Source organism: Lactuca virosa, chromosome 1 (genome assembly GCF_052849685.1).
Source record: "Lactuca virosa cultivar CGN04683 chromosome 1, Lactuca_virosa_CGN04683_v6, whole genome shotgun sequence".
NCBI classification, from domain to species: Eukaryota; Viridiplantae; Streptophyta; class Magnoliopsida; order Asterales; family Asteraceae; genus Lactuca; species Lactuca virosa.
Window position 1 is genome coordinate 191811392 of NC_136426.1, and position 16210 is coordinate 191827601.

Consider the following 16210-nt stretch of genomic DNA (forward strand, 5'->3'; position numbering starts at 1 on the left):
ATTTCTATTCTGTACAACCATTCAATTTAATAGAAGTCAGAACAATTTCTGCTAACTTTCAAGCTTTTTGGAATAAGTTTGAGTGTTTTTAAGTTAGTACTTCAGGAGATAACAGGAGAGAGGATGCCCTAGGGTTTATTGTGCAACAATAATGTCCCAAAACTCCAAGAGTTTGGAGTTTACGGCCTAAACAAAGGTGTTTACGGCCGTAAACCCTAAAAGGAGGTATAAATATGACACTTAGTCATTATTTACCACTTTTTCACATTTTCAAGATCCAAACTCAAATCCTCTCAAGTATCATCCAACTTTTCTTCTTGATCTTCAAATTTGTAAGTGTTTCTATCCATAAAAAGTTGATATCTTACTTAATCTAGTGATCTTACATGGTTCCATCCGTGAAATCATTCCAAAAGTTTAGATCTTCAAGTTTCACCAAGAACACACACTAGTGTTCTTGGACTTTTAGCACCTTTTCAAGCTTCTACCTAGTAAGTACTCTTATCCTAGTGTATTATAAGACTTGTTACACTTTTAAGCATCAAGAAAACACCCAAGAAACACAAGATCAAAGGTGTTTACGGTCCACGATGTTCTTGGACCGTAAACCCTAACAAAGGGGCCAAAGTGGCCCTAGTCCCTTACCAAGCCTTGGAAATTAGCCTAGACCCCTTCCTTGATGTGCTTAGCACTTGAAAACATCAAAAAGACCATAACCATTTGGGTTTACGGCCGTAAACCCAAAGACAAATGGTCCAAGGACCGTAAACTCCACAAAGGAGTGAAATGGTGCCCTAATCTCTTCCAAAGGCTTAAACATGAAGTAGGAATGCTTCTTATGATCTTTAAGGCTTCAAAACTCAAAATGTTCAAAGTACCATGAGTTTACGGCTGTAAACTCATGGGTTTACGACCGTAAACTCAATGAGTTATGGTCACAAAACCGTAAACTCCAAAGGAGTTTACCCTTGAACCCTAAACTCAATTACAAGGTCCTACCACCCTTAGATGCAATCCTTAGGACTTATAGCACTTAAATCAAGTGTTTTACATGTCCTAGGATGTCTTAAACTTGGTTAAATTGGATACATATATGTGTTATTATATGTTAACTAGGATCCTTGTGTGTGTTCAAGTCTTCACTTGACACTTAACATCCTATACATTACGTTCATCCAAACCACTCACTACAGGTGAGTTCATACCCCCTTAATTAACCTTTTAAATTTTTTTCAATGTTTTTAAATGCTTTTATGGGGGGGGGGGGGGGATACAAGTTGATCTATTATACTTATTATATCAATCACATGTGATTAATGACTACCAGTCTAGTGGATTTCTTACTTTTCAAACTGTGTTTTCAACCAACTACTTTTCAAACGGTTTTACAAGCTCTTTTACATATCAAATGGTTTTATCAAACTCTTTTACATGTCAAATACTTTACTTAAACTCTTTTACACGTCAAATACTTTTACTTCAAAGCTTTTACACTTATATTCTGTTAAATGTATATCTTTATAGATATAGTTATAAAAGTAGGATTGAAAGGACTTAGAAATGATAACTCACCTTACCTCCTGTTCCTCGTTGGGTTGTGGACTTAGGGTATCGGTTATTTGTCCGAAGGTCGTTTGAATCCTAGTTATATATCATGTATATGTATATAGATATAAAGGTTCCTTCTTTCTACTTCAATACCCTTGGGTAGCAAGGGTATACATCCGTGTTCATACGTACAAGTCATATTACTAGTAAACTACAATAGGCTTACTTTAGGAAGTTACTAATACTATTACTAGAACAATGAATCATACAATGAGTCAGTTCGTACATGAGTCAATACATGCTAGACAGGGAGAGAACACACAATACAGCTAGTACACACAGTACATTACAATACATGCTAGACAGGGAGAGAACACACGATACAACTACTACACACAGTACATTACAATACATGCTAGACAGCAAGGAACACACAATAAAGCTAGTACACACAGTACATTACAATACATGCTAGACAGGGAGAGAACACACAATAAAGCTAGTACACACAGTACATTACAATACATTCTAGACAGGGAGAGAACACACAATACAGCTAGTACATTCATTACATATATAGGAATGTGATTATAGTTATGTGAGCCACGTAACGGGGCATGGCATCACCTGTCATGGCCCGTTTTGTATCCAGAATCTCCTTAAATGGAGAGCGTATGACTTTGTGTATAGATCTATACTGGATTGACTATCCTACACCTTGCTGCTCGCTACAATGGGACTTGCAAGTCTACGGGTGCCAAATGTCATTTATTCCGACGTCTTACATCGTCGCGTTCTATAGTCGGTAGCAGGATACAGGCTGATCACATAAGTACTTTAAATTACAATTGGTTTAAGGTAGTTAGTACAGCAGTAGTTACAACACTACGGTACTATTTCTTTTTCCCATTACATTTACTTTGTGATCTTCACACCATATACAGTAATGTAAAAACTATATTTTTGGTAAATGATAGTCAGATTTGGGAAAATACACGCTCTTACAAGAGACACACACACAGTTACTAGATGCCTTGGTAGAAGGCTACTTTTAGTAGAAAACATAGGGTTTTTTTGAAGAGTCAAAACTTTTACAAACATTCATGAACTTTTACATACTTACAGATCACATGCTTACAAGCACTTTCATACAAATACAGACAGTAAAATACTTATGATCTCACCAGCTTTAAAGTTGATAGTCTCTTTCAAAATAACTTGTATCCTCAGGTCACCAGTAGACAGGTACCGATGTAAGGTTTAGAGAAGATGGAGCTCGTTCAAGACTCCTCTTTCATTTTGATTTATATTTTGGTGTCTATATAACTTGACAGAACACACTTGTATTAAAATTATATTATTAATGCAATGGATGATGTTGTTGCTTGTTTACTACTATTCATTGTTGTGATACTGTACATGACGTCCTCTGCCCCAGAACGTTTCCGCCGTTCCTGGTTTTGGGGTGTGACAGATTGGTATCAGAGCATTGTTTATAGTGAATTGAGTATATCAACCCATAAAAGATATACAGACTATAAATACAATGGGATTAAAAATACTCTGACCAAGAGTTTATACTTTTAAATAATAAAATATTTAATTAAGTATACATGCATGCATTCATACTAAAATCAGTGTCACTAGGACAGAACAAAAGTATTACAATTGTTGGGCAGCACAAGTAGACTTAGAGACATATAGTCAAAACTAGGAAGATATAGCCTGATCAACTATATTATCCGAGGAGTGACTAACATGTGCCTAAGTGTGGTTGTGAGGTTGCAACAAGTCTAAAAACTTACCAACAATACCACAATGAGAACAAAAGAACAGAACATAAACCTAAAATACTATAGGGTATTTTGTGTTACTATAAACTACTTATGTGCTAGATTCTTATATCCCTTTCTCGCGTAGATAACATGGCTGGATTCCATATCCCCGGAGACCCGTACTACCCCAACAATGGAAATGCAGGATGGCTGGAAGAAGAGCCAGAAGATGATTACCCAATCCCATTGGATGATCACGAAGCTGAAGGCTTTCCTGTGGATTCTAACTCAGAGCCAGAAGTCAACAACCTACCCCCAGCTGCTCAAGACCCAAACCTGAACCCTCGTCCAGCATTTCAAGGACCCACACCTCTGTGGGCCACAAACTTGAATAGATGGAGTCAGGAACAGGGTCAACCCATTCCCTACAATGGAGACAAAAGCTTCTACAACCTCACCGGGGGAGGTTCAGCTGACAGGGTCCTACCCATCGTGGTTCGTAGGATTTCTCGGAACACTGTACAGGGTCGAGCGACTATTGATCGAGTCGTGGAGATTGACGCCAACTCTGGCGTTAACACAGTCTGCATTCGGTAGTTGGAATCTGCACATGAAAGGACTCAGGTCCGCAATGCAGTCCTGCAAAGAGAACTTGCTGAAACCCAACCTGAAGTCAGGGAACTTCAAGCTCAGCAAGCAAGATCTGATAGGCGCATGAGGGACATAGAACGTCTTCTGTCGGATTCAAGAACTCACTCTAGTAGTTCTTGTCGCCGATAAAGTCTCATCGACTTCTCGTCTGGATATAACCTAGTTTGTGTAAAAGCTCTAGTCTAATTTCCTATCTTTGTAAATCATAGACCTATTAGGTCTTGATTAGGTCGTAGTTCTGTCAAAATTTTCCTATCTTGGTTGATGTAAGACCTACTTCTAGGTCATTTTTCCCGAAATCATTACATCTGTAATTCCATTATTATTGACAGATATCTAATCTCATGGAAATTATTATCCAAATGTTATCATTTGTTAGTTCTAGATCTACATTCAAACGTGCTATTCAATTGTGCTGTTGGAGTATGAAGAGTTAGTCCATGAGTCATTCTCATCAATTTTCCTATTAAATTCTTATCAATATCTTCATCTTTGTAAACTTATAGTTGAAATATGCCTCCTCGTAAATCAACAAGACGCGATCCTCCCGCACCGACACCACCTGCTCCTCAAATCGATACGGCAGCTCTAAATGCTGTTGTAGCTGCGGCTGTGGCTACATCCATGGCTCAATATCACTCTTCTGGTTCCACTGGAGGAGGAAACCCTGTTCAATCTACTCTCGGTGAAGCTCCGGTGCGCTTGAGAGAGTGCTCCTATAAGGACTTCACTAACTGCAAGCCCAAGTCCTTTAGAGGGACTGGCGGAGTCATTGCCCTCTCGCAATGGTTCGAGAAGACCGAATCGGTCTTTGAAATCTGCTCCTGTACAGAAGGGAGCAAGGTCAAGTTGGCTGCTTGCACCTTTGAGGAAAAAGCCCTAACATGGTGGAATAGCCATGTCAAGTCACTATCTCTCGTGGTGGCTAAAGCTATGGGCTGGGAAACCCTGAGAGATCTAATGATCGAAGAGTACTACCCGAGGGGTGAGATCCAAAAGCTAGAGGAGGAACTGTGGAGCCTAACCATGAAGGGCTCCGACATAGTCTCTTACACCGCCAGGTTCTGCGAGCCGGTGGCCCTCTGTCACAACATGGTTCACACAGAGGGAAAGAAGATCAAAAGATACATATGGGGGCTGGTGCCTCCATTCCAGGGAAATGTTTTGGCTTCAAACCCCACTACGTTCGACAGTGCCAAGCGATTGGCACAACAGCTCATAGACCATGGGGTTCGTACCCCTGCCGCAACAACGACCCTGACCATCTCAGAACCTGCCAAAACCACTGATTCCAAGCGGAAGTCCTGGGATGACAAAAAGAAGAAGAAGGCTGCCAAAAAGCAGCGGGTCGTGGCAGTTCATGCTGCGATAGCAGCTGCCACTGCTGCTGTTTCGGCAAAGCAGTACGCTGGAAGTTTGCCTAAGTGCAACCAGTGCAACTTCCACCACGTTGGAGCCTGTCGTGAAATGCAGTGCTCTAACTGTAGCAGGAAGGGGCACACTGCCCGCTTCTGCAAGGCTCCAGCAAAACCAATCACCCAAGTCCCCGGCGCTGGTGTGGGCTAAGCTTGCTACGGTTGTGGCGAGGTGGGCCACTACAAGAGGGACTGCCCAAAGGCAGTGAATTCCGGTAGAGTGGGAAGAGTTCTGGCCATAGGCCACGAGGAAGCGGTTGCCGACCCCACAGTGGTCACGGGTACGTTTCTCCTCGATAACTCTTATGCATGCATTCTGTTTGATAGTGGAGCGGAGAGGAGTTTCGTGAACCAAAAATTTGCTCATTTACTTAAGCAAAAATCACAAGCACTTAAAGAACCGTTCACTGTAGAAATGGCTAATGGAAAGACGGAGAGCACTAGCAGTATATTCATAGGGTGTACCCTAACACTAGATAGCCATTCATTTTCGATTGACCTCACGCCAGTCTCTATTAAAAGTTTTGACGTCATTATCGGCATGGATTGGTTGAGTCTTCATCATGCCGATATCATGTGTTATGAAAAGGTTGTTCGCCTTAATCTGCCATCTGACGAACCTCTAGTAGTTTATGGCGACAAACCCGGCACGAACCTTCGTATCATCTCGAGCATTCAAGCTCAGAAATTCTTGCGAAAGGAATGTCGCGCATTCCTTGCTCATGTGGTCGATGTGAGCCAAGAAACGAAAGACATTCAGAACATTCCAATAGTACGCGACTTTCCCGACATCTTTCCGAAAGAACTCCCAGGATTACCTCCGCAACGTCAAGTCGAGTTCAGAATCGACTTAGTTCCAGGGGCTACCCCCGTAGCCAAATCGCCCTATCGTCTAGCACCTGCAGAGATGCAAGAACTGTCCTGTCAACTTAACGAACTACTCAGCAAGGGCTTTATAAGACCAAGCTTCTCACCCTGGGGAGCTCCGGTCTTGTTCGTCAGGAAGAAATACAGATCGTTTCGTATGTGCATCGACTACAGGGAGCTCAACAAACTGACCGTCAAAAATCGTTATCTTTTGCCTCGTATTGACGATTTATTTGACCAACAGGTCTTAGAAACGCTGCGTTCGGAGGAGCTCTAGGCGAAGTTCTCGAAATGCGAATTTTAGATCCGAAGAGTCGAATTCTTAGGGCATGTGGTTAGCGAAGAGTGAATACACGTGGACCCTTCCAAAATTAAGGCCATTAAGAACTGGTCAGCACCGAAGACGCCTACAGAAATTCGTCAATTTCTAAGCCTCACTGGCTACTATCGCAGGTTAATTCAGAACTTCTCCCGCATTGCGAAACCTCTTACAACACTGACCCAGAAAGGCGTGGCCTTTGACTAGGAAGAGAAGCAGGAGAGAGCGTTCCAAACGCTCAAGCGAGCCTTGTGCACCGCGCCAATACTATCCCTCCCCGAGGGGATAGAAGACTTCGTTGTCTATTGTGATGCGTCGAATCAAGGGCTCGGATGTGTTCTGATGCAGCGAGGTAAGGTTATCGCCTATGCCTCGAGACAGCTGAAGACACATGATGTCAACTACACCACACACGATCTTGATCTAGGAGCAGTTGTGTTTGCTCAGAAGATTTAGAGACACTACCTGTATGGTACAAAAAAGCACTATCTTTACAGACCACAAAAGCCTACAACATATATTCGACCAGAAGGAGCTCAACATGAGACAACGACGGTGGGTCGAGCTACTCAGTGATTACGAATGCAAAATTCCTTATCATCCGGGTAAAGCCAATGTAGTAGCTGACGCCCTAAGTCGGAAAGAATATTCTGGTCGTAGAGTCAAATCATTGACTATGACTATCCATTCACACTTGTCCACACAAATTAAGGAGGCTCAGCTCGATGCTTTGAAACCTGAAAATGTGGCGGGTGAATCCCTGAGAGGGATGGATAAGAACTTGGAGGTTAAGGGTGGCGGAGCCTATTATCTCATGGACCGGATCTGGACCCCGAAACTCGGTGGTTTCAGAGACTTGGTCATGAACGAGGCGCACAACACTCGTTATTCCGTACACCCAGGTTCAGATAAGATGTATCTGGATCTCAAAAAGTTATACTGGTGGCCTAACATGAAAGCAGAGATTGCTACATTCGTGAGTAAATGCCTTACTTGCGCCAAGGTCAAGGTCGAATACCAGAAACCCTACGGTTTACTACGACACCTGAGATACCGGAATGGAAGTGGGAGCGGATCACTATGGACTTCATAACCAAGTTGCCCAAGACGACGGCTGGACTTGATACCATATGCGTCATCGTCGATAGATTGACCAAGTCCGCACACTTCCTGCATATCAAAGAAACAGACAAGATGGAGAAGCTTACAAGAACTTACATACGGGAGATTGTACGACTTCATGGTGTTCCCATATCCATTATCTCGGACAGAGATAGTAGATTCACTTCGAGGTTCTGGCAGTCGTTACAAAGTTCCCTAGGAACTAGGCTGGACATGAGTACATCCTACCATCCACAGACCGACGGCCAAAGTGAGAGGACTATCCAAACCTTGGAAGATATGTTGCGAGCCTGTGTGATCGACTTTGGGAAAGCATGGGATACTCATTTACCCCTTGTCGAATTTTCCTACAACAACAGTTATCACACGAGCATAAAGACTGCTCCATTCGAGGCCCTCTATGGCCGAAAGTGCAGATCCCCTCTGTGATGGGCTGAGGTGGGTGATACCCAGTTAACTAAAGGACGAGTTCCTGAAAGCACTCTCACGGGTCGGGAGATCATTCGGGAAACGACAGAGAAGATCGTTCAGATTCGTGAACGATTAAAAGCCTCTAGAAACCGACAGAAAAGCTACGCCGATAAACGAAGGAAACCGTTGGAATTCCAGGTGGGCGACCGTGTTCTATTGAAGGACTCACCCTGGAAGGGCTAAATATGTCACACCCCAAAACCAAGAACGGCGGAAACTTTCAGGGGTGGAGGATGTCAGGTAAAGTATCATAACAGTGCAAAGTAGTAAACAAGCAACAACATCATCCATTGCATTAAAAGTAAAGTTTTAATACATGAGTGTTCTTTCATAGTAATAAGACACCAAAATATGTAATAAAAATAAAAGACGAGTCTTGTCTGTGCTCCGTCTTCTCAATACCTGATCATCGTACATATCTACTGGTGACCTGAGAATACAAGTTATTTTGAAAGTGTAGATCAGCATAAAGCTGGTGAATTCATAAGTATTATGGTGTCATTGATTCGAAAAGCTGTTACGAAAGACTTGTAAATGTTTAATGAAACATTTAGTATAAGTGTGAAAACCCTAGAAAATCCCATATTTCCTACTAGTATAAAAGGTAGTCTTCTACCAAGACCTGAATGCTTTGAAAGTTTGCATTTCTGTATCAATGAAGGTTTTTCCCCTGAACAACTATTATTATAAAAATATAGTCTACCACATCGTTTATGTGAATGTGTCACAAAATAAAAGTAATAGGGAAAATTATATAATCATTGAAATCGTATCATGTTGCCTTAGGATAAACACGGCGTGGAAACTCGCCGAACAGTACAACCGAGAACATCCGTCGATGAACAGGTCCCGCTGTAGCTAGCAGCCAGGTGTAGGATGGTCACCCGTATAGTATATATATATAGTATCTCTCTCTTTATAGTATATAGTATTTCTCTCTGTATAATAAGTGATAGTACCTCTTCATATATTAGTATAGACTCATGAATGAACTGACTCTTGTGTAATTCCTTGTAATAGGAATAATAATTTGTATCCCCTAAACTATACCTATAATAGTTTACTGGAATGTAAATTGAATGTCGAAGTAGGTTTATACACCCTTGCTACTCAAGAGTGTTGGAACTGAATAAAGAATGAAAACTCTCATATCAATACATATATACATGAAACATAAGTGTATAGATATGGTTTTTAACAGTAAATTGAAAGAGGTTTTATAATACATTTGAGAGTTTTGACCAATAAATAATAATGACTTGATGTCAGTTTATAAAATGATACAAAACTAGTTTGTTTGATAACAAAGTAAAAATAACTGGAAACCATTGTATTTATCACATTTTGAAGTATGTGAAATCAGTTGGTTGAAAACACAGTTATAAATCACATGTGATTGATTCTATAACTTCCTATTTTCTACTTGTATTCCCCCCATCAAAGCATTTAAAATCATTTAAAAGATTGGTTAAGGGGTATGAACTCACCTGTAGTGAGTAACTCGAATGAAAGATCGATATAGGATTGTTGGGTGTCAATTGGAGTCTTGAGAACAAACGAATCCTATTTAACATATAATTACATATATATGAATACATTCCATGTATATAACCACTAAAAGTGTTAGGGACACGCCTTAGGGACATAAAAACACTTAGAATTAAGTGTTACAATCGTATATGATTGTATATAAGGGTTATATGGCTATAGAAGGGAGTGTATGGTCAAAATGCACAACATTTATGTGTGTGCGGCCAGGATGTGTGTGCGGCCACACACTCCCTATGAAATGTGCCAAAACGTATTTTAAGGGTTTAGGACTCAACTAGGAAGGTTTCTTACTTCATGCCTTAGCCTTATTTGGAGTTTATTTCCATTTTTGGACCTAAAAAGGGTGTGTGCGGCTACACATGGTGTCTGCGGCCGCACACCCTTTATGAAGATGATAAACTCATGTTTTTCTAGTATATCATCAAGTGTTCTTAGCATATAACAAGTTGTGATAAGTGTATACACGTTATAGAGGCTTGAAAGGGTGATTTAAGGTCCAAAACTAGTGTGTGTTCTTGGTGTTCTTGGTGTTCTTGACTAAAATGGATGTTTTCATGGATCAAACCAAATGGTTTTGCTAGTCAGGGTCGTGTATCAACAAATAAAAGGAAGGATTACTACCTTTTATGAAGATCAAGATGAAGATTTGGATGATACTTGAGAGGATTTCGAGTTCTAGCTTTGAAGAAGTGGAAAAATTGATCAAAATGGCTAAGTGTTGCATATATAGGTGGGAGTGTGAGGTTGGGATGGGTGTGCGGACGCACACACCTGCGTGTGGCCGTACACTCAAGTGTGCGGCCGCACACTCCATGTGTTGGAGTGTTTGGCCCGATTTTGCTTGATATGCATCGTGTTATCCCATTTCTAGGTTCCTAACTTAATTGTACTGGGTTTAGAACACTCAAATAGACCCCAAACAGTGCTAAAAGCTAGCGAAACGAGTCTACCTTTGATTAAATTGATCCATTGATCGAGATAGAAATTTCGGGTTGTCACATCATCCCCCTGTTAGAGGGAATTTCGTCCCGAAATTAGAGTTTAGGCAAAATAAGTAGTTACAAATAACTAAGTAAAAAGACGAGGATATTTCAGTTTCATCTGATCCTCTCTCTCCCAAGTGAATTCAGGTCATCGCTTGGCGTTCCAGCAAACCTTCACTATCGGGATACGGCTTTGCTTTGTTTTCTTGACCTCTCGGTCCATGATCTCTACAGGTTCTTCCACGAAGTTGAGGCTCTCTTTGATCTCGCTCTCGTCGAGTGGGATTACAAGAGTCTCGTCGGAATGACACTTTTTCAAGTTCGAGACGTGGAAAGTAGAATGTACGTTACTGAGTTCACGAGGTAAGTTAAGTTTGTAAGCTACAGGGCCGACTCTAGCGAGAATCTCAAAGGGCCCTATGTATCTTGGATTTTGCTTTCCACGCTTTCCGAAGCGTATCAAGCCTTTCCAGGGTGAGACCTTCAATAGAACACGGTCGCCCACCTGGCATTCCAATGGTTTCCTTCGTTTATCTGCGTAGCTTTTCTGTCAGTCTCTAGAGGATTTCAATCGTTCACGAATCTGAACGATCTTCTCTGTCGTTTCCCGAATGATCTCCGGACCTGTGAGAGTGCTGTCAGGAACTCGTCCTTTAGCTAACTGGGTATCACCCACCTCAGCCCAGCACAAAGGGGATCCGCACTTCCGGCCATAGAGGGCCTGGAATGGAGCAGCCTTTATGTTCATGTGATAACTGTTGTTGTAGGAAAATTCGACAAGGGGTAAATGAGTATCCCATGCCTTCCCAAAGTCGATCACACAGGCTCGCAACATATCTTCCAAGGTTTGGATAGTCCTATCACTTTGTCCCTCGGTCTGTGGATGGTAGGCTGTACTCATGTCCAGCCTAGTTCCTAGGGAACTTTGTAGCGACTGCCAGAACCTCGAAGTGAATCTACTATCTCTGTTCGAGATAATGGATATGGGAACACCGTGCAGTCGTACAATCTCCCGTATATAAGTTCTTGTAAGCTTCTCCATCTTGTCTGTCTCTTTGATAGGCAGGAAGTGTGCGGACTTGGTCAATCTGCCGATGATGACCCATATGGTATCATGTCCACCCGTTGTCTTGGGCAACATGGTTATGAAGTCCATAGTGATCCGCTCCCACTTCCATTCCGGTGTCTCAGGCTGTTGTAGTAGACCGGAGGGTTTCTGGTATTCGACCTTGATCTTTGCGCAAGTAAGGCATTTACCTACGAAGGTAGCAATCTCTACTTTCATGTTAGGCCACCAGTATAGCTTTTTAAGATCCAGATACATCTTATCTGAACCTGGGTGGACGGAATAACGAGTGTTGTGCGCCTCGGTCATGACCAAGTCTCTGAAACCACCGTGTTTCGGTGTCCAGATCCGATCCATGAGATACAAGGCTCCGCCACTTTTTACTTCCAAGTTCTTATCCATCCCTCTCAGGGATTCACTCGCCGCATTTTCAGGTTTCAAAGCGTCGAGCTGAGCCTCCTTAATTGGCGTGGACAAGTGTGAATGGATAGTTAGAGTCAAAGATTTGACTCTACGACCATAGTATTCTTTCCGACTTAGGGCGTAAGCTACTACGTTGGCTTTACCCGGATGATAACAAATTTCCTATTCGTAATCACTGAGTAGCTCGACCCACCGTCGTTGTCTCATGTTGAGCTCCTTCAGGTTGAATATATGTTGTAGGCTTTTGTGGTCTGTAAAGATAGTACTTTTTGTACCATACAGGTATTGTCTCCAGATCTTCAGAGAAAACACAACTGCTCCTAGTTCCAGATCGTGGGTGGTGTAGTTAACCTCGTGTGTCTTCAGCTGTCTCGAGGCATAGGCGATGACCTTACCTCGTTGCATCAGAACACAGCCGAGCCCTTGATTTGAAGCATCGCAGTATACAATGAAGTCTTCTATCCCTTCGGGGACGGATAGTATCGGTGCGGTGCACAAGGCTCACTTGAGCGTTTGGAACGCTCTGTCCTGCTTCTCTTCCCAGTCAAAGGCTACGCCTTTCTGGGTCAGAGCGGTAAGAGGTTTCGCAATTCGGGAGAAGTTCTGAATGAACCTGCGATAGTAGCCAGCGAGACCTAGAAATTGACGAATTTCTGTAGGTGTCTACGGTGCTGACCAGTTCTCAATGGCCTTGATTTTGGAAGGGTCCACGTGAATTCCCTCTTCACTAACTACGTGGCCCAAATATTCGACTTTTCGAATCCAAAATTCTCACTTAGAGAACTTCGCATAAAGCTTCTCCGATCGTAATGTTTCTAAGACTCTTCGTAGGTGTTGACTATGTTCCTCCTTACTTCGAGAGTAGATGAGTATGTCATCGATGAAGACAATGACGAACTGATTCAAGTAAGGACGACACACCCTATTCATTAAATCCATGAATACTGCGGGTGCGTTTGTTAATCCGAATGGCATCACTACAAACTCGTAGTGTCCATAACGAGTTCGGAAGGCTGTCTTGGGAACATCCTCCTCTAACACTCGTAGTTGGTGGTACCCGGATCGTAGATCTATCTTCGAGAAGTAGGTGGCTCCTTGAAGTTGACCAAATAAATCGTCAATGCGGGGTAAGTGATAACGATTTTTAATGGTAAGCTTGTTGAGTTCCCTGTAGTCGATGCACATACGAAACGATGCGTCTTTCTTCTTGACGAACAAGACCGGTGCTCCCCATGGTGAGAAGCTTGTGTTGGATAAGGTGTCTAAGTCCATAACTATTTCTGGTATGTACTTGACCCGACCCGACATGGTCCATTTGGGTTGCATGGCACCATGCAATTGGATAAACTAAAATGAGAGAAATAACACTTATGGTTTATTAATATATTATAAGTTCTAATATATTAATAATATTATTTAATTAGTTTGATCAGGAATTAATTTAGAATTAATTAAGTGATCAAAAGATAAGTAATTAAATATATGGGTAGATTATGTAAATCTTTCATATCTTATATAGTGGGCTAAGAGGCTCCATGGATTATCAAGTTGGGTTCCACCCATAGGATGCTCCATGGATGCTCCATGGAGTTAACCCATGGATCATGAAATGAAGAGTCATGTTACATTAGGGTTTACCTAATGCAACACACTATATAAACAAAGGTGTTCTCCCCAAAATCGGCGACACATAAGAAACAAGAGGGCTAGGCCAATTTTAGAAGTGTGTATTCTCTCTAAAGTCATTCCAAAAGCATTTGGTGTTGTGTGAAGCATTTGAGGCATCACACTTGTGGTGCTAGGCTCATAAGGTTTCAAGGATCATAAGCAACAACTAGGTAAGTTATTCTATCTTTCATGCAAGTTAAAATTTGTTCCCCATGTATGCTAGATAGGAATATAACCTTGGAATTCAACTTTGCATGATAATTAGACAAACATAGATCCAAGGTTATTAGGGTTGCATGTACACTTAGGAAGTGTTAGAATGCTTACAACCCATCAGTGGTATCAGAGCCTAGGTTTGTTTGTTGTTTTTTTTTTTGTGTGCAAACAGCTTGAAAAAAAATCGTTTTTCTGTTTTCTGCTCGTATGAAGGTTTGCACATTTGTTGCTGAAAATGGACTACAAACATTACCCTAAACTGTTTTGATGTTTTAAAGCTTGTTTTAGATGGTGTAATGTTTATGCTAATCCATTTACAATGGCAATTATTAAAATTACAAGTTTTTTAAGTGTAATTTTTGATTCTTGAAAGTGTTCATATTCATGTTCTTGAACTTATGAAGATTAGATGAGCATAGGAATTGTTTGTAACCTTCATGGTAGTTTAATTCATGATCATAATGTGTTTCAATGGAGTCCATAACTTGTCCTCAAGTTATGGAAAACCAAAAGTCTCACTTTTATTAAAGCCATTAAGAGAACACAAGAGTTATAAAAATAAAGAGTCTTCATTTTTATTACTCAATTAATTCATAAGTTATAAGAAATGAAAAGTTTTGGAAGTTTACAAAACTTGCCCTCAAGTTTTGGAACATGTAAAGTCTTGATTAAAACTTTAGTTCCAACCCTTAGAATTTTAAAAAGTTAAAATTCAACCCTTATACTTTATAATATTATAAGTTACTAATATATATATATGTATAACGTCAAGTCGTCTTACCGCTAGTACGCCTCATTCACGAAGCCGGTCTATAAGGGTGGTATAAGGTTGTTGCCTATAAAATGGCAACTTAATGGGTGTCCACTCTCACCCACCGCTTCCTTGATCGGTGGAGGGTCGTTAGCCGAACGGGTAGGAGAAGGACTTATAAATTCTCATTAAAAGTATGATGAATATTATAAAGTAACTAAATGCTTTTATTAAATTCCCAATCTTAGTTACTATAGGAAAATGTGAATAAGGTGCTAATCCATGAAATTACACTTTACACTTTGTTTAAGTCGTTAGTGGAGCTCGTGTGGTTAACCGGCACACTAACTTGGACTTAACAAGGTAGGTAAAGGGTGACTTAAAGTTTATTATAGGTCGGTGGAGCTCGTGTGGTTAACCGGCACATCGATTGAGTAATAAACATTGAGTGTACCAAGTGAGTTGCATGGTTACTTCACACCTCGTTTTGTGATCCTCGGTATCTCAGTCACAAAACTTGGAGGGCACACTCGAGATTGAAACATGCCTTTGAAAAGTTCATTGAATCTCAAAAGAATCTAGGAATTTCTAAGAACCAATTAAAAACCTAATATCTATATTTCGTTTTTCATGGTGGAAATTGGTGAATCGTCATTCACCTACCTTTCAAATATGTTATAGCTTGGATTACGACATACCTCTTCTAAGTTATAATATATTGTGATTGGATTCTAGCCGTAATATTACATTTGGGTGTTTTATTAAGGACTCTCTTAATATCTAAACTAATCTTGTTCTCTTCTTTCAGATGTCTTCAAACAATGCTGCTTCTGGCTCTAATCCTAATGGCTCCTTTACCCTTATGAACTTGTGTGGGAAAGTCACTTTTGATGGATCCAACTTCAATGAATGGATCAGAAACATCAGGATGATTACCCGCTACGAGGACAAAGAATATGTCCTTGACAAGGAGCTTAAGGAGAGTGATGAGACCACTGCAACTCCCCAGGAGATCGCTGACTTCCGAGCACATGAAAGGGATGCTACAAAAGTGGCATTCATCATGTTGGCCACCATGACAGCGGAACTCCAAAAGTCCTATGAGGACTTCTACCCTTTTGAAATGCACCAAGATCTGATGGAAAGATACCATCAAAGTGCACGACAAGAGAGGTATGAAATCATATGCTCTATCATAACAACCATGATGAAGGACGGGGAATCCGTCACGAGCCACATGCAGAAAATGCAAAGGTATGTGGATCGGTTGCTGAAGCTTAATGTGAACTTCCCTGAGGAGCTTGCAATAGATATCATTTTGCACTCCTTACCATCGTGTTATGATCAATTCCGCATGACATATCACATGAATAAGGAAGAGGTC